We start from the raw sequence: 27,005 nt of genomic DNA, 5'->3' as shown, positions 1-27,005 counted from the left end.
GGAAGAGATCTGTTTCAAGGCTGGGGCGACCAGTCCTATCTTTAACTACCTCTCTAATCCAGCCTGCCAGCCTCCACCCCTGGAAGGATTTAAGTAACCAAGGAGGGCAAGAGTCACGGAAGCAGCAGATGATCAGGTGCCACTGTGTCAACAGTGCCGAGGAATTTAATTGCATGCACAGTGCAGCAGTGTGCAAATGATCATTTGACAGGCAGCGCCTCTGGGGTGAGGTATTTCAGCTTCTTCTCCAAAGTCAAATCGAAAAGACGGCTGCATATTAATGCAATCTACATAAACTTCCAAAGATTTGTCCTTGATCACCCATCAAAGAAAAGCACTAAACTGCTGATCCTGAACTTATGATTGCTTCCATTCTTCTTTGGGATTATGCTGCTACAGACAGCTAGATACTCTTATTCAGCTAATTGACAGTGCCCTCTTTGGCATATCTACATCCTTTGCACTATCATTTTGGAATTATGTATTGGCAAGCTAAGATTAATTCCATGCTAAAAAATTAAAATAGTTAGGGCTCACTTTCTTTCTAGGAAGTGTACATTTAGATGTTTGCCCTCCACAGGCTTGTGGCAATGGCTAACACTTTATTATTACAGAAGTTTTAAGAGAGTTATTTAGCTTGCCCAAGTACCTCTGGGCCAGTTGCATCCTCTCTTTTGTGGATATGTATTCTGAATGGTGTTAGTCTATACTGAACTATGATTGGAAAACCCTTTGTTTCAGACAGTACAGAAGCAAGGAGCAACGCTGATGATGGTTACAAACAAAATAACAAGTCTGTGCTCTTACATCCCACGTAGCTGCTGAGGCTTCTAAATATAGGGTATTGCTACTGATATGTGGCTAAAATTCCCAATCCAGGCAAGATTTACTGTAGAACAAATGCATTTTTATAGCCTCAGAACCTATCTCAAGGTGTTGTCTCCCAACATGGAGGCACAGGAAACATATTTCTTTTCCAATAAATCTGACCTTGGATGAAGCTACTGCGGCAACTCAAAATGCTGCTGCTGATCTCAGTTTTCCATGGAGCTTACATTGTGGCACTGGGTTCTTTGGCTTCTGTGTCAATCTTCCTTTCTGAACTCCCAAGGATGTTTTCTGTGGCATCCTGTCTGTTGATTTCATTTTGCTGGGCTTTTGAACTGTTCATGCTGTTCCTTATTTGAGATCAGTTATTTTACAGTTCGTATAACTTTTTTCTTGACAGTCTATGTGTTTATGCTCCATTAGTTTAAGAGGGCCATATTGTCTTTGTTCCCTCGTATGCAAGTATCTCTGACTGATTGCTGAGTGCATGTTTTACTTTTTATGGTCAAACTAACATATACACAATAGAAAAGTGATATAAATCATGGTCATTATATATGGATGACTTCAGTTTGTGATGCCTGATCAAGTGGAGAAATTTCTGAAATGATGTGGTCCTGTCACATGTGGTTTGATCCTTGACCTTCATGGCTGATAGTGTCAAGCACATTTGCTCAGAAAGGTAATAAATGTCTCTTTGTTTGAGGGTGACTGCTTTGAAAGCAGTAGTAATGAACCACTTCCTAAAGAAAGTGTCCCCAGACCTGAATGACCTAAACAACTACTGCCTGATGGCCAGTGTTACTATCTTGGGCAAGGTGATTGAGAGAGTAGTGCCTAGGGAGCTTTAGGTGATCTTGGACAAGGTAGATTATCTAGACCCTCTACAAAACAAATTCAAGTCTGGGTATGGGATGGCAGCAATCTTGGATTCCCTGACTGATCTTCGCTGAGCAAATGTTGAGGAATGCATTGATTATGATATCCTCATGGAGGGTTTTGAGAGTTGGGGGCACCATGCTTTAGTGGTTTCAGTCTTATTTGGCTGGGCATTTCCAGAATGTGGTGCTGAAGGACTACTTATTGACCCTGTCATATTTCTGCTGTGAGGTCCTGCAAGAGTCCATCCTGTCCTACATCCTGTTTACATGAAACTGCTGGAAGACATTGTTTGGGCATTTGGAATGAGGCGTTGCCAATATCTCACCACTCTGTTTTTTTCCTCTCAGTTGAGTTGAGTCTACAGAGGTCCTGAAGAAAGTGCTGAGATTTTTAGTAAAGTGATGATCATTCTAGACAAGACTGAGCTGCTATTGATCAATGACAAAGCTGCTTGGAGACTAAGTAGCAATCTGTCCTGTAGTAGCTCACGCTCCCCTTAAAGGAGCAGGTTCATATCATGGGAGATGCTACTGGATCCTGGCCTGTGGACATTGCGGTATCCTCGGTGTCTCACAGCACCTTTTATCATCTTTGATAATCCAGCTGTGGCCATTTCTCAAATGGATCCCACAGTGATCCATGCTGAGATCACATCTCTGTTAGCTTACTGTAATGCACTTTACATGGGTACATCTTTAAAAACTGTCTGAAATCTTCAGTTGGTCTAGAATCTGGTGGATAGGCTATTGTTTAGAGCTGGATACAGGGATCATGTTACCCCTGTGCAGAACTTGGTATCATTTTAGGGTGCTGAATGTTGTTTTGTTCTGGTTTTGTGCCCTTGCCTTGTTTTTAATAGTTTGTTTTAATAGCCTGCTTTAATTTTATTAATTCTCATGTTGTTATTTTTGTTATTTTATTGTTTTGTTTTTACTTTGTGGGATGCTTCAAGCAAGTCTCTGGAGAGGCAGCAAATAAATTCTCTAAATAAATGGGAAGTGGGTTCAAGCGACTGAGATTCTCATATAGTGGCAGATGGAAAAGGTCATAGGAATTGCCACCAGCTTTATTGGTATACTGCCAGGTTGTGAATTACATTTCTCTGCATAGGCGAATATATGTTGGGACTACTCATGAAAGTGAAAATGGGTGTTGTAAACCCACCTTGGTCTTTTGTATATAGTACTTGGTCATATTTCTGTCGTGTTCTTTCAAGAACATCTGCAAATAAAATAATACAAGAAGTTTGCATTGTGGCCATATCAACACATTGTTTAAATAATTAAAAATATGTCAGATTTCTTTGTATAGTAGTCTGTTGGGGTCTTGCTTCCTTCTCTTGCCCTCCAGAGTATGCAGAAGCCCATTTACTTAAGCAAGGTTTTGAATGGAGGCTGCTACAGATGAGACTGGAATTTTTATTTGTGGGAAAATGTGGTGTGGGAAGGGAGCAGTTATTTTATTGGATATTCTGGCTGATGATCAATATGAGAGATGTTTGGGAGCCAGAGAAGGAGAACTGCTGCTGCTCTGATTGATTTTGTAATTTTATTGTGCTTTTAGATTTGCCAAAGGTTCTCGGGGGTCTGGAAGGGATGTCTCTCCTATGAAAAAGTTTATGTACAAATGAGTCAATGATTATCTAAATATAAAGTGTTTCACAGAGGTTAATAGAGATAGGCCTGCTACATTAAATTATTTTTAATAACACTGACAATTATTACAGTGGGGGCATTCTGAGTTCTTGTCACTTTCTCGCTATGCAGGGCCTTAAGTGGACAAATGCCTATATGCTGCACAACGACCTCCTTCCCCTGATTGGAATAATGAGGTGGAATATAATGTTCCTTGCATGCAATTTGTGACAGCGAAAACTTATTAATGTGATTTATCACTGACTAACTCAGTCAAAGGGAGTTAAGGTTGTACTTTATGGCAGCTATAAAATGTAAGCTCTCATTTTATGTTTTGATTTCCTCAAAACCCAGTTTGGGCTTGATCCAAACATTACTTTGTGATTTGGGATTTGTTACAGGGTGGTTTGGCCCTATGCTCCTCCGTTTTGATTTCCTTAAGAGCTACCACAAGCCTGTGATTGGGGAGTTGTGTTAGAGTGGTTTGGCCCTACATGATTCTGGTAATGTACGTAAACAGACACCACATGAATGGTATGGTTGAAATAGTAACTTCATAGGCTGCCATCACTCTGTGCCATTAAAGTTTACATTTGAATAGACCCTTAAATATGGGCTCAAGACATATGGGGCAGATGTGAATATGACTGCGTAGTGATTTCCAACTCCCAGTGATCTGTAAGCTGCCTAGGTGTGTGTTCACAGTTCAATTCTAAATATATCAGTATCTCTCCAAACACTGCTTACCTTGAGCTAGGAGCTGCTGTAGTTGATATTTAAACAGCCATCATGTTCTAAGTGCCTCTTTTGTGCAGTAGGGGCCATTTGCAATTTTACCCCTTGGTCTCCAAGAAGATCAAATCAGTCAATCCTAAAAGAAATCAACCCTGACTGTTTCCTGGAAGGCCAGATAATGAAACTGACGCTCAAATACTTTGGCCACCATATGAGAAGGGAGCACTCACTGGAGAAGACCCTGATGCTGGGAAAGATTGAAGGTCAAAGAAGACGGGGACGGCAAAGGATGAGATGGTTAGACAGTGTCATAGATGCAACGAACATGAAATTGAGCAAACTTCAGAGGACGGCGGAAAACAGGAGGGTCTGGCGAGATCTTGTCCATGGGGTCGCGAAGAGTGGGACTCGACTGTGCGACTGAACAACAACAACAACTCCTTTGACAGAAGGTAGTGGTTCTGGATGGATGGAAAACACCTAAGAAATCCTTATCTGTAGGTCCCAATATCTTCCCCTCAAGGGAAACATAATATGTTCTGTGATTGTTTTGTAGATTATTGTTTGTTTATGAGATGCTGCTCCTGATGCAGGTGGAGAGAGGCTTTGTTCCTTCCTTTTGGAACCTTTTCTTGCTGAAAATTAACACCATCAAGGTTCTTTTGCCTCCCTTTTGTCCAGTCTGAAGGTGAATATAAGCATTTTACCATGTAATAAAAGAAGCTTGGTGGAAGTGATTTACAGTGGGGAAAAAGGCTTGAGGAGGATTCGGAAGGCCTCTCCTTCCATGCCTGTCTTTCCCTTCAGATCACTCTCCTAAAAAAAAAGTCATGGCAGTTACGCAGAAATCTTGTGATTTTGCTGAATTCCATGACATTTCAGGGTTTGTCAAGACTTTTTTTTGTTGAGGGCTTCTTGGCTCCTCCTCAGAATATACTTTGGTGATCAAGCATCTCATCATCTGAAGATAATAGTAGTGTCCTTCTTCATGACTGGGCTGGCTCATTAGAGCTTGGCAGCTCACATTCTTTGCACCACAGGCTGGTGAGCAGGTTTCATCAATATCAAATAGGAAAAAGTCTGGTATCTTGTATTAATCAGAGTGTTGTTTTCTCTGACAGCTATATTTTAACGTGATCCTTGCCTGTGGGAGTATGTATAGAAATCCGTGTTTGTACTGGCTGTGGAAGAACTGGAGTCTATAACTTAGAAATTTGGGGTTGGCAAGCAGCCATTGCACAGTTGCAGAGTGAATGCTTAGTATGTAGAAGGTTTTAGGCTTAATCCCTAGTATTTCCAGTAGTTTGTAACAAGGCTGGGACCTTTGCCTGTGACCTTGGAGAGTTACTGGCAGTTATTGTAGATAGAACCATATTAAATGATTTAATGATATGAAAACAGCTTCATTAGATTTATTGAAAGCATTTTACACCAGTATTTGGTCCCCAAGGCATCTTAGAAAACTCTGATAACAAGTTAAAATACAAAAATATATTTATTTCCTATCCTTTTTCCTTTAATTCCCCCCAACAAATCATTTGTTGTGAAAATAGGAATATTTCTCTGCCATAAGGTGAACAAATATGATAGAACCAAGTGTCTACATAAATACATGTTAAGTGTCTTGTAAGTATAGTCTTGCCATGGCCATTAAAATCTCCTGCAATGGTAGTCCTTATTTGGACTAATTTCACCTGTTGTGGAGCTGGATATTCCTGCAGTGGTTATTCAACTAACTCTAGATGGAAGATCCAGAAAAATGTCAAACCACTGTCCTGTGCTTGTTGAAGAGCTGCTCGATGGTTATCAAGCAGTAATCACTCCTTGATAACCCAATTCACTAAGGAATTCAATAAATCATTCTCAGTATCATGAACATGACTAAAATGTAAGTAATTCTTGTACTTTTTTTTTTTTTTTTGCTTTACACTTTCTTTTGGCAGCCTTATCCCCCAATGTATGTAATGGTTTTTTGCTTTCTCACACAGGCTAGATCAAACACCTGCTCCAAGATTTGCTCTTGCCTCCCAAAGCTGTCAGTTGACACACAAATATACAGACCTTTGGAAAGAGCAGATTTTGCCCTTATTGGAAGCAGATGTACCTGAATCTTAACACTGGAGTAGCAAAGGGAAAACTTTTGTCATACTTGTATTTGACTGCTTAAAAAGCCAGATCTGGTTCAGACTTCTTCCAGCTATTGTAACCTTTAGGACTACAGGGGAATATGAGCATGCTGAGCTGTGCTGTTCTTTTCAGACCTAATTTATGACATCTATATTGTCCATAGAATTAAACAGCAATTTTTAAAAAATCAGTTTTACCAAGATTCACTTAGAAGTAACTATAGTTAGGTTGACTTTTATATAGTAACAAGCGAACCTGCAAGGACTTGCAGGAAGCATCTCATTTCCCCCTCCCCCACTATTTCTTCTTCCTAAAAGCCTCCATAGCCTCTCCACTTTTTGTGTTTCCCACTCAACAGCCAATCTACATTTATCTGCCCCTTTGTCTTCAGATTCTCCTATCCCCCTGCCAGCACCCTCCACCTAGGAAAAAAGTGGCTCAGTTGTGTAGTGCTGGTAACTGGGCCAAGCCCACTTGCTTGTTGGGAACTCTCAAGGACTTGTTGGGGGATCTTGCTTTCTCCTTCATCTCCCTCCCTGCACTATTTCCAGTTTGGTGTAGTGGTTAAGCACGCAGACTCTAATCTGGGAAAACCGGGTTTGATTCCCCATGCCTGTACTTGCAGCTGCTGGATGACCTTGGGCAAGCCATAGTTCTGGCAGAGCTGTTCTTGAAAGAACAGTTCTCAAAGGAGCTTTCTCAGCCCCACCTATCTCACAGGGTGTCTGTTGTGTGGAGGGGAAGGGAAAGGAGTTTGTAAACCAGACTCCGAGTGAAGGGCAGGGTATAAATCAAATCTTGGTGCTTGGGGGGGGGGCAACAGTGGGAGGGCTTCTAGTGTCCTGGCCCCACTGCTGGACCTCCTGATGGCACCTGGTATTTTTGGCCACTGTGTGACAGAGTGTTGGACTTGATGGGCCATTGGCCTGATCCAACATTGGCTTCTCTTATGTTCTTATGTACTGGCTGTCTTCATTCAAATGAAAGGGATTTCCACAGCTGCACTAGCAGCTGCATCAACTAGAGAATCAGGAGGACTGGTAAACCCTCACACTTCTGGTTCAATTTCCCCTGCAGGCTTTCCCTCTTTTTATTACCTCTTGTCTTTCCCCCTTCCTCCTCTTTGGCTTTTCCTTCGTTTAAAAAAATTCCCTTCTTTTCTTCTTCTCTGTCCCTCCTCCTGGCAGCCCCTATATCATTTCCCCTTTCTCTCCATCATTCTCCCCTTCTCAATCATTCACCAACTTACCTTTTATCTCCGGTTTGTGTTATTCCTTGTTGAAAGTTCACCTTTTGGCTATTTCGGCCTTTCACGACCCTATTGAGGGTGTTACTGTTTTTTTCTCATTGTATGTCTAAATCATTTTTAAAAGGAATGTTGCCGCTTCATCCGCCTGTTAAACCTTTGATCCCTGCCTGGAGTCTTTCCTTAGTTCTTTCGAAGTTGATGGGGAAGCCTTTCGAGCCCTTGGGGGAAGTGTCTCTCCACCTCCTATCCTGGAAGACAGCTTTTTTGGTTGCCATTATGTCAGGTCGACGGGCCAGTAACATCTGCGTGTTCTGGTCAGACCCGCCCTATACCATCTTTCATAAAGAGAAGGTAGTACTCCGACCAGACCCTGTTTTCTTACCCAAAGTGGTCTCTATTTTCCACCTCTCCCGTCACCTCTGCCAGCTTTTTGTGCAAACCCCTCCGATAATGGTCAGCATGCCTTGTCATGCCTTGGACATTCATCAGGCTCTGTCCTTCTACTTAGACAGGACTCGCTCCTTTCGCAAGGATGTTCAGTTGTTCATAGCCTACGGAACCCCACATAAGGGTTGCAAGATTTTTTCCCAGCGTTTGGTGAAGTGGGTGACTTTGACGATCAAGCACTGCTATGAACTTGCCCGTGAACCCCTGCCTGATGTAGTCCGAGCCCATTCCACGAGAGCTGTGGCTACCTCTTCGGCCTGGTCAGACCCGCCCTATACCATCTTTCATAAAGAGAAGGTAGTACTCCGACCAGACCCTGTTTTCTTACCCAAAGTGGTCTCTATTTTCCACCTCTCCCGTCACCTCTGCCAGCTTTTTGTGCAAACCCCTCCGATAATGGTCAGCATGCCTTGTCATGCCTTGGACATTCATCAGGCTCTGTCCTTCTACTTAGACAGGACTCGCTCCTTTCGCAAGGATGTTCAGTTGTTCATAGTCTACGAAGCCCCACATAAGGGTTGCAAGATTTCTTCCCAGCGTTTGGCGAAGTGGGTGACTTCGACGATCAAGCTCTGCTATGATGTTGCCCGTGAATCCCTGCCTGACGTAATCTGAGCCCATTCCACAAGAGCTGTGGCTACCTCTTCGACATTCCTTAATGGTGTTCCTTTAGAGGATGTTTGCGCTGCTGCAACGTGGTCGACCCCATCCACCTTTGTGACACATTATGCACTAGATGTTCATGCTCAGAGAGATGCGTCCTTTGGCCGCTTGTTTCTCAAGTTGATCTTCCATTGAACCTTCAGTTGTGGGATTCCAGGTAACCCTGTACATATATACCCTTGTACGCTCCTCTGTCTTACCTGTCCCATACTTGGGTGTTGACCTTCGGTGCTCATTTGATGCCAGCATTCTCCTTCTGAATGATTTAGGTAGTTAATCACCCAAGTGTGGGACTGCACAGGGACCATGATGAAGATAAACAGGTTGCTTACCTGTAACTGATTATCTTTGCATGGTCACCTGTGCAATCACACACAGCCTTCCCCACTGCTGGCTATTGCATCTATCTTTCTATGTGGCCTTGCTAGCGGCGGCTGGAAGAAACTAAGCAGGGGCGGGGTTTTCTCCTCAGCTCAGCATGCGCAGTAGCAGCTTGCTCCCTAGAGTGGAGGGGAAAAGCCCGCCAAAAATGTCTGAGGATAGCTCTTCCAGATCTCTGAGGTCGGGTTCGTGAGCAGGCCCAGAACCCAAGTGTGTGATTGCACAGGTGACCACTCAAAGATCATCAGTTACAGGTAAGCAACCTGTTTCTGTTGGGATTTTCCACTGGGAGAATCAATTTCTCTTCCAAGTTCAGAGGTCTTGCCTCAGTGTCTCCTGCTGCCCAACGCCTGGTCACCATGGGGACAGATTAATGCCTTAGGCACCCTGGTTACCAACTGTCTGCCTTTCTCCTGGCTCCCCTCTTCAAATAGCATGTCCAAAACAGTTAAAGTCTATGTGGTACAGAGAACCACTCCCAGCATTGAAAGTTTAAAGTATGTATTAGAAAGAAAAAACTTACGGCTTCCGGTCTAGCTAAGATGGAGGACTGAAGCGTTTCGCAATCGTGCGAAGCGAGCGACGGCCACTTTTGACAGTTTGGGCAATATACAGCCCAACGCATCACTCCCCAGCGAGGGGGGGGGGACAAGCAGGCAGCAGCGCCCTAGAGGGAGTGTGAGGTTGGCGTAATCCAGCTTCGGAAGAAGCTGAATTGGGCTTTGACCTCCTCCCACGAAGAAGGCAAGTGCCAAGCAACTCTATAGTGGCCGATCGAGCCGGGCTACCGGCATAAATTCTTCGTCAGCAGACTTCTTTGAAGAAGGACAACAACTGTGAGTTAAAAGAAACAATGCGAAACCCGTTTTGAACGTGCTAGATAACAAAAACGTGCCGCTTACCTGAACTGAGTTTGGAGTCAATTTGAATTAAGCGGTTGAGCGGAAAATGAATAGTAAATCCCAGAAATCCGATTCCGGAGAGAAAAAAGTTGATTGAAGCCTTTAAAAACTGTAAAAACGCTTATTGTTTAACATTCCTGTGGTGAAGATGGAGCCGTGTGCGCAACTGTAAAATCGAAACTCACGAACAATAGCGTGGGAAGAGCAGGCTGGTGTTACAAAGAAAGAGGTCCGTGTGAAACATCCAGGAAGTTGAATTCCTAGACGGGCATTAGCGAAAGGAAGACAGTGGAACTTTTAAAGGTGCCGGACCGGAAGTGAGTTTTATGCGGAAGGAAGGGCCTGCAAAATACCAATCTGACCTACTCTACATGAAATTACCATAGAGAAGTTGCGCCCGACATTTTGAGGAGGACTTCAACTAAATTTGCTTTTTTAATATATTTCTAAGGGTCTTTGGAAAGCGTAAACAGAGAGGCATGGAGGACTAAATCTTATCATCTAGAAGAGTGCTTTATCTTGCGAATCTGTGAATTGAAAAGAAATCGCCAAGACGGAGACCAGGAGAGGCAAGAAAAGAGCCGACTCAGACCCAGAACTTAAACCGGTTGTGAGACCTAGGATTGGATCTACTTCAGCCCCCAAAATGTCAAGGGGAAGAGAGAAAAAAGAGATGCAGGCCTCCATGGAAGCAATGGAGAAGAGAATGACAGAGGCAATACAAGCCATGGGGGAGCAGATAGAAAAAACATTGGGGGACCAACTGGAGAAGCAAACTCAGATTCATCTGAAACATCTAGAAGAAGTCCAAGAGAAGAACATAACAGCATTGAAGGAACTGGTTACTACAGAAATAACTTCAATCAAGCAAGAAATGGAAGGAGTTAAGAAGGATGTTCAAGCAAATGCAACCAAGACTACAGAGACAGAGGAGAAGATACAAAAAATAGAAGAGAAACAAGATTCTTTGACTCAACAAATTACAAGATCAGAGACAATGATGGAGTTCAGAAGGATGCAGACTCATCTGAGATTCAGAGGCATTAAGGAAACAGAGAATGAGAACTTAAAAGAAAAAATGATGGAAGTGATAACGGCTTTTCTGGGCGAGGAGGAAGGGTCAATGGACTCAGACTTTGATTTGATTTATAGAGTGAACTCCAGAATTGCAGAAAAGAAGAATTTACCAAGGGATGTAATTGTACAATTTGTAACAAGATCAATAACAGAGGAGATATTCAAGAAGCAATTCAACGTCCCTTTTGTAATAGAGGGAAACAAAATTATGGTGATGAGAGAACTCCCAAGAACAATACTGCAAGACAGGAAAAGGTATAAATCCTTGGCGGACAAACTCAGAGCTTTGAGCATCAGATATAGATGGGAGATTCCACAAGGTTTATCCTTTACGTATCAAGGTGGGAGGATTCAGATCAGATCGATGATGGACTTTTATAAATTTAAGGCGGACAATGCGGACGTCTTTGGAGAACTTTAAAATAAAACGCATAATGGAGTACAAATTGTTGTCATGGAATGTTAATGGATTAAATTCACCAAACAAGAGGAAAAGAATCAATCATTGGATACAGAAACAGAAATGCAACGTGATATGCTTGCAAGAAACACATATTAGAAAACAGGATATAAAATATTTAAAGAATGCTTTATTTGGAATTGAATTTTGTTCTGCGGCCTCAAACAAGAAAAAAGGAGTTGTGACATATGTGAAGAAGGAGTTACAACCTACAGAAATTTTTAAGGACATAGATGGCAGATACGTGGGTGTGGAATTAATGATTCAGCAGAAAAAAACATTGTTGATCAACGTGTACGCACCCAATGGAGCAAAGGAAAAATTTTTTAAGGATATAACTGACCAATTACAACAATTGACTTATGAGCAAGTTATTATGGCCGGAGACTTTAATGGGACAATAGATCGTCTAGACAGAAAACCACAAAAGGACAACGAATTCAGCGGAAAATTGCCAAAGAATTTTTTTGAATTAGTTAAGCAAGAAAAATTAGAAGATGTTTGGAGGAAATGGAACCCGATGCAGAAAGACTTTACTTTTTATTCCAATAGACATTGCTCTTTTTCCAGAATTGATATGATTTGGATGTCTGAAGAATTATCAATGAAAACACATAAGACTGAAATTTTGCCAAGATGTAATTCAGATCACAATCCGGTGGTATGGAGTTCCACAGAAAGGAAAAAACCCTTTCTGTGGAGGATTAATGAAGACTTGTTGGATAAGAAAACGGTAATTGAGATGTTAAAGGAAGAAACGAAACAATTCTTTCAACAAAATTTAAATAAAGAAACACCGATACAGATTGTATGGGATGCTTATAAAGCGGTGATGAGAGGAATTCTCATCTCGCAAAACGTGAAGCAAAAAAAGGAAAAACTTCAAAAACAAACAGAAGTGTTAGAAAAAATTGCTCAGAAAGAAAAGGAATTAAAAAAGAAGCCTGGAAAAAAGCAAATTATTAAAGAATTAAAGTTGCTGAAGGAACAACTGAATGAGACTTGGAATCAGGAAATGTATTGGAATTTAAAGAAGTTACAACAGAAATCTTTTGAAGGGGCGAACAAACCGGGAAAATACTTAGCTTGGCAACTTAAGGCTAGAAGAGAGAGAAGAATGATAACCAAAATAATAGAAGATGGAAAAGAGTTCGTTGATCCTAATGGAATAAAGAGATGTTTCTTCAAGTATTATGCTAAACTATTCCAAACAACTAGAGTTGATCTTGAGAAGATTAAAACATATTTAAAGGAGATTCCACTACCAAAAATAAGTAAGGAATACAAAGATTTATTAAATGGTCCAATTCAAAAAGAAGAAGTGATGAAGGCAATAGAAGAGACAAAGTTGGGGAAGGCGCCTGGGCCGGACGGATTTACAGCGAAATTCTACAAAAAGATGAAAGAAGAAATTTCCCCGGTCCTGGAAGCTTTAACCAACGAAATAAGAGAAAACAAAAAGGTGCCGGACTCATGGAAAGAAGCAATTATTTCTTTGATTCCAAAGGAAGGACAAGATTCAACAAATGTAAAGAACTACAGGCCAATATCTCTTTTGAACAACGATTATAAAATCTTTGCAAAAATTATTGCAGAAAGGGTGAAAAACTATTTACAAACGGTAATTTCTGAAGATCAAGCGGGCTTTTTACCCAAAAGGCAGATTAGAGACAATGTAAGAATAGTAATGGACGCAATTGAATATTATGAAAAGCACCCAGAAAAAGAAGTAGCTTTTCTGTTTGTTGATGCAGAAAAAGCTTTTGACAATCTTAATTGGAATTTTATGCACCAGATGATGGAAAAGATTGAAGCGGGACAACATTTTAGAAATTGTATTGAAGCTATCTATTCTGAACAAAGAGCTAAAATAAATGTGAATAAAGAACTGACAGATAACTTCAAAGTACAGAAAGGAACAAGGCAAGGTTGTCCGTTATCACCGTTATTATTTATCTGGGTATTGGAAATACTTTTACAAAAAATACAGTACGATCAAGAAATAAAGGGCTTGACACATAAAGGACACCAATACAAATATCGAGCATTTGCAGACGATGTAATGTTTATGGTGGAAAACCCAACAGAAAAATTGACATTGCTTTTTCAAAAAATAAAGGAGTTTGGAGAATTGGCCGGCTTTTACGTAAATAAGAATAAAACAAAACTTATATGTAAAAACATGATCAAACAAAAACAAGTGGAACTACAAGAACTGGTACAATGTGAAGTAGTTAAAAAAACAAAATACCTTGGAATTGAATTAACGGCAAAAAATATAGACCTATATAAGAATAATTATGAGAAATTATGGACTAAGCTGACTCAAGATTTTAAGAAATGGGATAAAATGAACTTATCACTGATGGGAAGAATATCAGTTATAAAAATGAATGTCCTACCACGTTTGATGTTCCTGTTCCAAACAATACCAATTCTGCATAAAACGGATTTGTTGGCCAAGTGGCAACAAGAGTTGTCAAAATTTGTTTGGGCAGGCAAGAAACCAAGGATCAAAATGAAAATACTTTGTGATGCCAAAGAAAGAGGAGGTCTACAAATGCCAAATCTTAGACTATATTATGAAGCGGTTTGTCTAACATGGATGGATCAATGGGTGAAGCTTGAAAATGACAGATTGTTGGGGTTGGAAGGGCATGATTGTAGATTTGGCTGGCATGCATATTTATGGTATGACAAGATAAAAATGGACAGTTTTTTTAAACTTCACTTGGTGAGAAAAGCTTTGTATATGGTATGGACAAGATATAAGAAGTACCAGAGTGACTTAAGACCATTGTGGATTGTACCAGTAGAAGTGTTGATATCTTACTCAAGACAGCGAGGTAGAGACTGGTTGCCATATAGAGATTTAATTAAAAAAGAGGGAACAGAGTGGGTAATGAAAAAGCAGAATGAAATTGAATATGAATATGAGTGGTTGAAATATATGCAGATTTATGATCTTTTTAGATCTGACAAAAAAAACTATGGTTTTAGAGAGGAAAAAAATGAAATTGAAAAGGTTTGGGAGAGTGGAGGAGGAAAAAATATTTCTAAAATGTATAAGGTGTTGTTAAAATGGTATACTGAAGATGAAACTGTTAAAGAACAAATGTTAAAATGGGCTATTAATATGAATAAGGAAGTGGCTATGGAAACCTGGGAATATTTGTGGAAAAATTCTATTAAGATCTCGACATGTACTAATGTTAAAGAAAATTGTTATAAGATGATGTATAGGTGGTACATGACACCTAAGAAAATTGCAAATATGAATCAAAATATGTCAAACAAATGCTGGAAATGTAAGAGGCATGAGGGCTCATTTTATCATATGTGGTGGACTTGTGAGAAAGCTGTAGACTTTTGGACAAAAGTCCACAATGAAATGCAAAAAATATTGAAATGTTCTTTTAAAAAAGCACCGGAAATTCTGCTTTTGGGACTTAAAATGGAAGAAGTCAATACGACTAAAAAGACTTTACTCTGGTACCTGATAGTGACAGCGAGAATGATTTATGCTCAGTTTTGGAAGACAGAAAAGGTACCAGAGGTTGAAGAATGGATACAAAAAGTTCTGTTCATGGCACAAATGGATAAGATTACAAAAAAACTGAATAACAAAGAAGACGATGAGTTTTTTGGAGAATGGAATGACTTTAAAATTTATCTGGAAAAGAACTGGGATGTGAAACAAAACTTAATATGTTTAGATCAATATTAAGTCAAATGATGTTATCTTTAGATTGTAATGATGAGAAACTGATATTGTTGATGATATGAAGTAATTTGGAGCAGGGGTGGAAGCATTGTGGGAAGCCATTGGAGGGAGGGGAGGAACTGGGAATGGGGTAGACAATTGATAGAATGAAAAGTTTTATATGTTGTATTCCTGAGAAAATAAAAAAATTGTTTACCAAAAAAAAAAAAAAAAAGAAAGAAAAAACTTACAAGCATAATTTAGCACAGCACCAAATTGAACAAGGAAAATAAAAGGAAACTGGGGGAAATGCAAATCATATGTCTGGCTCGCTATACATGCCCTAGTAGCTGTTAAAACATGCCAGGCTCTTTAAGCTTAGCCAGCTACAAATCTCTACAGAGTTACCATTACCTTGAAGATCTCTCACAATTTTTAAGCCAGCACTTGATCAATATGGCTGCCTCCTTGCAGAGTCCAGCTCAGAGTTCTCCTAACAGCAGCATCCCAAACAAAGAGACCTTTTTCCTATTGCAAGGAAGTTTGATCACCTCTGTTTCCCCCTCTCACTTGACCCAGTAAGGCCAGGTCAAAGAAGTGTTTCCTCCAGCCCCTTCCTGGAGATTATTCCTAGAGTGTTCTAGTCTAAAGCACTCCAAACTTTGTTCTCTGCCTGGAGAAGGGGGGAGAAAGAGGGGGAGGCTTGACCATTTCTTTGTCTAAACTCATTAGCATTTCTTAAAAGTGCACCTGGAAAGCCATTGATGGACCTCCTCCTTCCCAGGCAGTTCTGTGCCCAGAGAGAAGGGGGGGGGATGTTTAAATCACCAAGTGGAGGTTTGCTGCTTGCCATCCTTCCAAGAGAAAAATGTATTTCTTCTCAGGGGGTTTAAGCCCCTCCAGTATATATTTTTAGATTTCAGATTTTTCTGCAAACCTGGGATGTTTTTCAGGTGTGTAGAAAAAGCTGTCTTGTCCTGTCCACTCATGGCTCCAATCACCTGATCCAAATTTTCAGGAAAATCTGTTTAGTGTCAGTGTGGCCCTGATCCATGAGTTTAGATATTAAATATATAGGTATGATATGATGAGAAACAGTAGCTTGGCTATCCTTCTATATTCAGAAACACATTAAATTCTCTCAGTAATTGGAAAGTTTTGAATAATTGCTTTGAGGTTAGCCTACAGCCTCATACTGAAAAAGTACTAGTGTATAATACCAAACAGCAAGAAATGTTGGGACTTCACCTATCCTTTTACAATTCTAATTTGGGATGTCAGTTTATTTCCCATATTTTGGCTAGCTGGTCCAATCTGCATGGTATTTTCTCTTTAATTACAGCATTCCTTCTTTGGACTGATTCTCTCTTTTACTAAAACATCTTTACCTTTTCCATCCAAGTTCAAGTACTGAAGAAACATTTCATTGCTTTAAATGTGTTAAGGTTGATAACACAATGTTTATGAAACTTCTCAGGAGAAAAGGCACATCAGTTGTTAATTATCACGCTTCAATTGTTGTCTTTTCCTGATGGATAGAAGTAAAACTGTAGGTTCTCCTTTTCAGTGGGCTCATTTCATGCATTATATTTGGACATAACTGGGTTTACCGCCAAATATATTCTCATTGTGGGGCAACAGCTAATCCGGCTTCCCTGAGGAACCTATCTAGATGATATATATGTTTGTAGTGCTGCACTTTTTAGGGTCTGTATTTTATGTTTTTGGTGTATACCTAAGATACGTTATGTAGGCAGTAACAGCAAAGAGAAGACAAGGTGTGGCAAGAGGTATCTCTCCCTTATATATAATTCAGTAAGACGCAAACTGATGCAGAGGACAGAAAATGCGCACCCACAGTGTTTGGCCGGCTGCGCTGTCCCTCAAAGGCTTACCCAGGTTCCATTGGCCATGTTCTCTGAGTCTCGCCTCTGACGCAGCTTCACACAGCGGGGCACGACGAGGGAAAGTGCCAGCGGGGACAGACGAGGGCCACCAAGAGAATTTCCGCGTGGGTGAGATGGAGGTCGCCGCCCTGGCCAAGGCACGGGTCACATAGCTGCCGGGCCAGAAGGCGAGAGCCGTGAGTGGCTGGAGGCGCCGGCCGCCTCCGTAAGAGCGGGGAGGGGGAGGAGGAGAGGGGAGCGCGCTCCTGCTTCGACTCCTGTGTCCCCTGTCCAACCGGGACTACGCCCGATCACCGGGAGAACGGACGGTCCAGGGCCCCTCCCAACACGACCCCACCCAACGGCGAGCCTTACCCCAACAGAGGACCGGGGCCAGGCGGGGGCAGAGAAGAGCCCTGGAGGTCCGGAGACTGCGGCAAAGCGCCAGAGGAGCCGAGGAGGAACCGAGCATCGGGAGACGCCGAGGCCCAAGCGTCAGGAGAAGCCGCGGGCACCAAGGACTGGCCAGTGGACAGAAACCGCCCTCACGACGAACACCAGCTGACCGGAATGACGGCAAGGCCAGAGGTGGAGAGACGGCCAGGAAAGGGAGTGGCCGCGTCCTTCCCTTTACAGGGAGCCGGGGCCAGGCAGGAGGCACGGCAGGGAACCGCGGGGGTAATGACAGGAGGAGAGGAAGGTTCTCAAACCCACCCACTTCCCTTCTCCCCCCCACTTTCTCTCTCTCTCTCCCTCCCCCACCCGTCCGCTTCGCCAACCCACCCGTCCCGCCGGACACACAGCCACAGCTGTCTCCCTCCACCCTTCCTTCCTTCACCCACCCACTCACCCACCCACCCTACCTCTCTAGGCGGCCTGTTGTATTCCTCCTCAACGGGCTTTGCTCCCTAGTCTGCAATAAGCTCCAGTATGTAAGGACTGATCATAGAGAAGTCAGGTTTCTGAGAAATGATCTTGCAAATTTCCTGATGGATCTTTTTAGAATCACTTCTATACTGCAGATATCTTGGATATAGGAGCTGACATAAATGCCTCTGGATATTACATGTATTCTGTTGTGTTGCCTAAGGTCATGATAATTAGTTAATCTGTTATTATTTTCCCATATGAAGTCTTCATGAAGATAATTATTGTATTTTATAGTATTTCGGCTGAATTTTGGAATTCTTTTCTTATTCTGTATAAATTAATTATTACTATTTTATTAGAAAGAGCCGTTTGAATTGTAGAACTCGGGGAAATGCAAAGTATTAGAAATGCAAGAGTTTTAGATGCAAGCAACTGCAACTTGAGACTACATCAAATGTCATAATGTCATAAACAGTAATTCCATGTGAAAGTTCCCTCCTATCTTATTTCTTAGAAAATGTTATGGAAGGCAGGACAAGACATGATGCCAAGCATAGGAAAACCCATGTTGAGTTCTGCTTTCTATCTCCCATAATATGTGATTATATGTTCCCTTGCATTTTACAGGCCCTGCGGAACTGCACCAAGTCCCACAGGGCCCGGATCTCTTCTGGGAGCTCATTCCACCAGGCAGGAACCGCCACCGAAAACGCCCTGGCCCTAGTAACCGCAAGTTCGATGTTTCTGGGGCCTGGAATATCCAGGAGATTTTGGTTCCCCGACCATCAGGGCGCGCTTCGATGTCGACTCCTGCATTGGGATCGACGGCCACGCTGTCTCCGACACCGGCCTATGTCAACGCCGACAGATAGGTGTTAAAACGCCTAATCCCGGCACCCCAGTCCAACGCCCTTACTCCCCTCAAAAATGCAGGAATGGCAAGGACAATTGGCTTATCAAGCATAAGCACAAAAAGGGCTCCCCCACCAAGACCCCATCGACCCCTTGCTGGGCTGCGGGAGCAATGTCCTCAGGAGCCAGTTTGCTTGATTTATCTGGCCGTGGGCAGCCACAAGGTGCACCTCATTCACCTTTGCTATGCCCCTGTCAGATTATACATGTAGAGGCACAAGTGCAGAGATAAGTTTATATTTGTAAAGTTAGGTTACACCAGCAGACAATTTGAAGATTCAAGCATGAGAGATGTGGGCGTGTACTGTGGGGCTCTGTCAATCTTATCTGTGTGAGACAACTTGAAGTCTGATTGGCTGTCGCGTCTGTCTTGGTTGTACACTGAGATTCTGAGAGTGACAGTTATTTTGCTACTCACTGTCAGTTGGTGTTTCTGAGAGTTAAACTGTAATAGCTCTATGTTGGTCTGTTAGAAATAACTCTAGATATATACAAACTGTTATTTAATTATTCACCAGTAAATAGTTAGATAAACACCATTTAAACTTAACCGTGTTTGGTGTGGTTCTTTTGAGTCTTCCAAAACAAAGAAACATAAACAAATATTTTTAACAGTCCCATCCAGTCCACGGACTCTGAGCAAGACATGGACTTAACACAGGTCCCCCGCTCCCCCAGTGTTGAAAGCCTACACTTGGAACATGGAGCAGGCACCTCTGTATACCCTTCTCCACACAGACCTGACAATCGGGATCGACCTGTGGGATCTTTCCACCCCCCTCCTTCCACTTGGGACCAAAGCCAATGGTAGTATCTGTACATGGCCTATCCATTTCCGGAAGGCATGCCATGGCTTCCCCCACAATCACCAACGGAATGGGATCACCGGTCCTCTTCATCTTGGCTCTCTCAGTATCAGGACCCTCCCCCAATGCTAGAGTTAATCAGACCACAACCATCACAACCTATAGCCAAGCATCATAATCCTCCATTATTGATATCGACAAAGTTTAAAGAACCATCGGAACCGACGCCATCAACACCGATTCTCCAAATGTCATTTTCTGAACCCTTTGATCGTTCCGACTTTTCCGATTCATCACAGTCTGGTTATGAGAACCCACTCCTCCAGTGGAACCCTCTCCACCACAACAAGTAGAGGATAATCTCCCAATATCCCCTTCTGAAGATGTTAAGTCTTACGGGGACTTCATTATGCGAATGGCCAACACACTAGCCCTGACAAGTGCCCATCCTCCTTCAGCAGTTAAAGATTCAGCTTTTGACATCATCCATATGGACACCTCGACAGCCATTGCTCTCCCCATGACCTCGGTCCTCTTGCAAATGGCTAAGGCTCCATGGTCGCATCCTTCTTCCATCTCTATTTCCAGCAAGGGATGGATCATATGTATAAGGTACAAGAGATGGGCACTGAATTTCTGTTCATCCACCCTAAGCCGAACTCTGTGGTTGTGACTTCTTTAGCCAAAGGCAAGCGCAGCCATTCCACACCCTCTGACAAGGAGGGTAGGAAGTTAGTCTCCTTTGGTAGAAAATTCTACTCCGCAGGAGCATTGGATATCAAAACCTCCAATTATACTGCCTGTATGGGATGATATCAGCATGCCCTATGGGAACAGATGTCCGAATTTGTTGCTGCTCTCCCGGACGACCTCAACCACCAAGCTAGGCAAATCCAAAAGGAGGGCATGCTCTTGGTGAAGCACCAACTCAATGCCTCCAAGCACACGCTGGATGTTTCAGCCAAGACCCTCACCTCGTCTATTGCCCTTCAGTGCCATGCTTGGCTACGATCCACGATGCTACAACAGGACACCAAGACTATTGTAGAGGACCTTCCCTTTGAAGGTGATGGACTCTTTAGCTCTACTACTGATACAGTGTTACAAGAGCTTGATAAGAGCATCAAAACATCTTGCAACTTAGGGGTCACATTGATCTCTAAGCTCAGCAAAGGGAAACCTTAGAATAAGCGGCGGTCTCACAGACCCTCATAAAAATCCTCGCCCGAGCTACAATGGCAAAGATTCCCAAGCAGCTCTTCACGCCCTTAAGAGGGAAAATCTAAGTTCTAGTCCACCACACAATCTAGAGCAAAGGCTCCAAAGGTTCCTAAGCAGAATCGCCTGTTTCCCTACTTGCCTGCTTGACAGCGTATAATGGGTCCTTTCGATCATCAAGGAGGGATATCTTATAGAGTTTTACCAGATCCCTGTGGCTGCCAACTTCATAGTCACCCCATCCTCGGACTCGCTCTTAATAGAGATCCAAAACCTCCTCCAAAAAGATGCCTTAGAACCAGTTCCTGTAGCCCAGCATCAAACAAGTTTTTATTCACGTTATTTCACGGTCCCAAAGAAGGATGGAGGCCTCCTTCCCATTATGTACCTCATAAACCTAAACCGCTGCATCACTTACAAGAAATTCAGGATGACAGCTTTGCAAAACATCCTCCCACTCCTAAACCGGGGAGTATGGATGGTGACTCTGGATCTCCAAGATACGTATTTCCACGTGTCCATTCATCCAACCCACAGGATGTTTCTGCGGTTTTCAGTAGGAAACAGGCATTTCCAGTGCTAGCCCTTCCTTTTGGTTTGTCCACGGCACCCCGAGTCTTTACAAAGGTGATGGTGGTCATTGTAGCATACCTTCGATTAAAGGACATCCAAATATTCCCGTACATCGACGACTGGTTGTTGGTGACAGATTCCGAGACCTCCCTGCTCAGCCACATCAACCTAACCTTGACTACCCTAGAAACCTTGGGTCTCAAGGTAAATCTCAAAAAATTGATGTTATTCCCCTCCACACGAGTGCAGATTATAGGAGCGATCCTGGACTCCACTGTATGCAAAGTGTTTCTTCTTCCCCAAAGGGCAAATGACATTGTCAATCTCATAGATCTCTTCCTTCAGAGGGGAGATGCCTCTGTGAGGCAAATCCAGCAATTATTGGGGCTAATGGCGATCACCACAGTAATTGTCTTTGCCAGACTTCGGATGTGACCACTGCAACTGTGGTTTGTTCAGAAATTCCATCCACAACAACAACTTCAATCTCAAAGGTTCATCCTCCCATCAACCGTATCAGCTTCATTACTCTGGTGGAGAAGTCTACAGAATCTCCTAGCAGAAGCCCCATTCCACCCTCCAACCCCAACACTGACACTGACCACAGATGCGTCCCTCTGGGGTTGGGGAGCACATCTCAAGGGAATTTGTGTAGGGGCTCGATTGGGAACCTCATGTAGCCCACCACCACATCAATTTCCTGGAACTGCTGGCTATCCAGTACTCACTCAGATCTTTCCACCATATACTGGCCGAACAGGTGATCGCTGTTCTCACCGACAACACCACAGCCCTCTGCTATATCAACCGTCAGGGAGGCACGGTATCCAGGGGACTTTGTCGACTGGCTCTGGAAATCTGTGATGAATGCCAGTCATGGGACACCTTCTTAATAGCCGCCCCCCTGCTGGGGGCTCTGAATGTACAGGCGGACTCCCTGAGCAGAGGAGGTGCATCGTGGCACGAGTGGGAACTCAATTGGACGTACCTTCAGCTGACATTTCACAACTGGGGTCACCCAGATGTGGACGTGTTAGTGACACGTCAGAACAAGAAATGTCATCTGTACTGTTCCAGAACGGGGGCAGACCCACTGTCCCTGGGGGATGGTCTTCTCTTCCCATGGTCACACAGGCATGTGTTCCTCTTCCCCCTGATTTCTCTGCTTACCAAGGTAATCATCAAAATAATGAGGGAAAGACCGCGGTGACTCCATGGTGGCCCCGACAGCACTGGTTCCCCACTCTGCTCCACCTATCCAAGGGCTCCTTCACCCACTTTTCTCCGGCACCAGATCTTCTCCTCACTCGGAAGGGGCAGGTACTACATCACGATGTACTGCACCTCAAGCTCACTGCACGGAGGATCCTTTTTTAACACTCAGAGACAGGATAGACCATGTCTTATTGAACTATCACAAGCCGTCTACACGAGCTTCTTATGCCAGGAAGTGGAAGAAATTCTTATCTTACCTCAGTTTGTTGGTATTGCCACTGCCTCCGTCGGACTTAACATCCGTCTTTGGTTTCTTGTTGTCCTGTTTGGACTTGGGGCTTAGTTGTGCCTTGCTGAAAATGTATTTAGCTGCCATTTCCGCTAATCTTCCAGCTGTGGATGGCCACTCTTGTCTTCTCTCACCCACAGACCAAAAGGTTCCTTAAGGGCTTGAACCACCTCTTTCCTCCGTCGCGTGGCCCTACTCCAGCGTGGGACCTACTTTGTTGTGATTCCCCATACCTGAGCTTTCGTCATGACGGGGTTGCGTTGGCTCCAGATGTTTTGTTCCTGCCTAAAGTGGTTTCAGTTTTATCTGCAGGCTGACATTGTTCTCCCGGTGTTCTTCCCCTCCCCTAAGACCGATGAGGAATGCCGTTTTCATTCATTGGACGTCAAACGGGCTTTGCTCTTTTACCTGAATAGGATGCAGCCTTTCAGGAAGTCACCAGCCCTATTCATTTTTCATATCTTACCTGCTCAGGGTAAGATGCTGCTGTCCCAGCGTCTGTCCAAATGGATCATGGAGACAATCAAACTGTGCTACTCACTGGCCCGCCCCGGGCACATTCCACCCAGGCAGTAGTGATGTCACTCGGAGATATCTGCAATGCAACTACTTGGGCCACTCCGCACACGTTCGTGGAGCACTATGCCCTAGATGTGCGTCTTCATCAACGTTCTGTGCTTGGACGAGCTGTGTTGCAGGCAGTGCAGATCTAGGACCTTCAGCTCCCTCCTCTAGGTAGGCATATATTGCTTGTTAATCTCCCAGAGGTGTGATGCACAGAGACCACAAAGAAGATAAACAGGTTGCTTACCTGTAACTGATGATCTTCGAGTGGTCATCTGTGCATTCACACACACACCCCTCCTTCCCCTCTGTTTTCGGTCTTTTTGGTCCTTTCGTTTCTTTGGAGCCTGGGGGCAGCGGTCAGAAGGAACTGGTGGGATCGTCGTGCCCCTCCCCTAGTCATGCGCAGTGGAGCCCAGCACGTGACTGGGGAGCGGGCGTGAAAATCCCTTTTGCTTTCCATGATACCGATAGGGGTTGGCACAGGCGCACTATATCCCAGAGGTGTGAATGCACAGATGACCACTCGAAGACCATCAGTTACAGGTAAGCAACCTGTTTTTCTAAGACCTAGTAGGAGTTTCAAATAGAACAGTCCTGCTTCATTCTTGGTGCTGGATTCCATGGTTGCAGTCTGTGTCCCAATCTATACTGACTGTGAAATTTCCAAAAGAATTATATTTAACTTTGTGCAATCAGCTTGATTCTTGGATATTCCGTTGTACACTGTTCTTGAGAGGACCATCATTGTTTTTGAATATGTATATACTGAGGGCTTTTCTGCATAGGGTTTTTCTGTCAGTTTTAACCCCATACTGCTTCTGTCTCCTTACACATTTTTTGTGCCTTTAATTTTCACTGTGTTTTTTTGTTGTCCCGCCCCTTTTCTTTCTGGTTCGTTGAGACCACTTTTACCCTGATCTTTTCCTGGAAGCTGATTGAGACACCTTTTTCCTTGTAAGTAATGTTTCTTTACATTTTCTTTGTCCCACCCATTCCCAGATGCATTTTGACGATTGCACTGGTATCATTGTAAAACCACTCCCCCCCCCCCCCCCCCCTCCCAGAAGACAGCTGGTTTTGTTTTTAATTTAAAAAAAATGGTACTAAAATATCGATATACTGTTATGATAGATACAGCAGGGGCTCTGAATTCCCAGCTTTCCTTTTTTTAAAAGGAAGTCTCTATCCCTTTCCTTGTGAAGATATAAGTAAAAGGCATATCTCCACAAGGGAAGAGACTAGAGACTACCTTAAAATGGAAGAAAGAAAGCTGGGTGTTCAGAGAACAACCAACAATGCCTTCACGAGTCATAAAGATTGCAGAGCTGCAGCCAGTGTATATATTTTGTGAACTCTTTCCTCACCTCTAGAGAAGTACTGATACTGTGGATCTGAAATTATGGAATTTTGTTTATAAAAATTTTGACATTGTTGGTTGTTTTTGAATGAAGCAATCTCCTTAGAAGAAGGTTTCTCCTCGAAACGTGGAAATTATCTAGAAAACACATCAGCATTTATAAATGGAAGATTCCTATTAATGGACTCTAATACACAATAAGAATGTACACATAAAGAGTATTTGCAGGAAGAGCCATTTTTTTGTCTTTGAGAACATTATATGTGGGATAAAACTTCTGTTTAGATTCCACTGTAAAATTTTGTTTATATAATTAATCAGAAGTATATGTTGTGATTGTTCATTCTGTTGTTGTTGTACTGCTATTGCAACCACGAGACATAATTGTTGTTACTGTGGCTGGTTTAGTTGATATATTTATAACATTTGCCCCCTCATTTCATAACTTTATGGGTCTTGCCCTTCCCAAGGTATTTTTTGTTTCTCCTACTTATTGCTTGAGTGATAGATCAAAATCAGGGTGTAATATACTGATTAAAAATTTGTACTGGTGTAATATTGGGTGTTTGACAAATGCAAGGAAACTTTTTAATTCGAATTTCCCACAGCATTGAATCAAAGTTTGGATGACAAGCACTAGTGTAAAGAATCACTATGCACTGCTGTAGATCCTTTTTCAACTTGGTTTTCCATGGGGTTCCCATGTTTGTGCATGTAACATCTTTTTTTTTAATGACGAAAAGTTAAGGATCTTTAGTGGAAATGGCTGGCTGGTGTTGTGTTTGATGAGTTAGAAACTTGATACAAAATATTTTCTTCTGTTACATTTTTTAAAAGTTAAAACAGTGAAATGTAATTCAAAATTCTCATTCTTATAAATCCCACAATTTACATACATTGCTGTGTTTTAATTATAAAATACTTTGTGTATGAATGGAAGTGTAGTGATGAAGCAAGAACTGCCAGTTTACCTAATTATTTCATTTAATTGGTTTGTGTGCTTCTGTCTGGATAACTGTATCAGAATACGAAACTTTAAATGTTTTGTATAGTTGAAACATTGATTTAATGAAAATAGAAATCTCTGTAGGCTTACAGATATTTATGAGAGCTGTATTATTAACTAGCAGAGCCAACTGTATCTGTAAATTATGGCCTTTACATTGCCATTTATTTTTCCCTTTTCCATCAAATCTATTAGTAAGAAAATGCTTAAGCTTGAACATGTGACATTATAATAGGGATCTACTGTATTCATTCAGAAAATCTTCAGGAGAATCTGCAGAGTCTATGATGACAATATATTCTTGTTTTATTTATTTATTTATTTAGTATTTTCAATTTATATCCGCCTTGCCAGGGAACTGGTTTTCAGGTAGTTGACAGATTTTTTCTTTTGTAACTCTGTTGGCCCTGATTTGATCTCTGATTTTAAGTTTTCTTAGATTTTTCATGAGTGTTTATGTTATATAGAATTTTCTTGTTAGCCAGTACAAGAGCAGAATTGCTTGCATCATTCATATGAAAAGGAACTATTGCAGGGCCATAGCTATGACAGATGCCCCACCCCGAATCTGCCCCTCCCCTCCTGCGCCTCCACTCCGAGTCCACCCTCACCTTGATTCTCACTTGAGGGAGACAGGACCTGCCCAAGCCAGGCCAGGGGTTTTCAGCCAGGCATGGCTGCTTGTGCACACACCGCGGCAATAGCCGAGGAGAATGGCCCGCCCTGGTGCCTCACTGCACATGTGCCAGCAGTGAGCTCCTCCCCCACCGCCCTTGCAACCTCATGTGACCCAGGGTGGCTGGCGCAGGGGTGGGCCATTCTTCTTGGCTTTTGCTGCACGGAGCCCGGCAGCCCCAAAGGCCACAGAACCAAGTTGGGCCAGGAGTCCTTGGCCAGGCATGGCTGCTGGGGTGTGTGGCAAGAGACATGCCTGGATTTCCAGGACCGAGAACACCAGGGCTGGGTGGGCATTGGATGCAGCACGCAGGGAAGAAGATGTCACTACAAGCATCTGTCTGCCTGCTGCTCGCCCTTCCCTCCCTTCATCGCTACCGCTTCCTCCCCCTCTGCCTGCCTGTCACCATCGGTGAGAGAGGGCCCCATTAAGGAAGATGGGCTTTGTTTCAGGAGGGTGGGCCTGCTTGGCACTTTAGGCTGTCTCCTTACTCCTTACTTATTTTGTTTATTTTCATTTTCTTTTTGTGACATCCAAAGTGA

The 27,005-nt window shown here is 42.9% G+C and overlaps 1 protein-coding gene across 1 annotated transcript in view; it reads left to right on the top strand.

Annotated features, from left to right (window-relative positions):
- CNTLN (centlein) overlaps window positions 1-27,005 on the top strand; it is a gene marked incomplete at its 5' end in the record, with an annotated part of 249,541 nt that overhangs the window by 96,214 nt on the left and 126,322 nt on the right. The window lies entirely within an intron of this gene.

Source organism: Gekko japonicus, unplaced genomic scaffold (genome assembly GCF_001447785.1).
Source record: "Gekko japonicus isolate JY-2015 unplaced genomic scaffold, Gekko_japonicus_V1.1 scaffold1479, whole genome shotgun sequence".
In the NCBI taxonomy this organism is placed as follows: domain Eukaryota; kingdom Metazoa; phylum Chordata; class Lepidosauria; order Squamata; family Gekkonidae; genus Gekko; species Gekko japonicus.
This window is presented reverse-complemented; position numbering and strand designations above follow the sequence as displayed.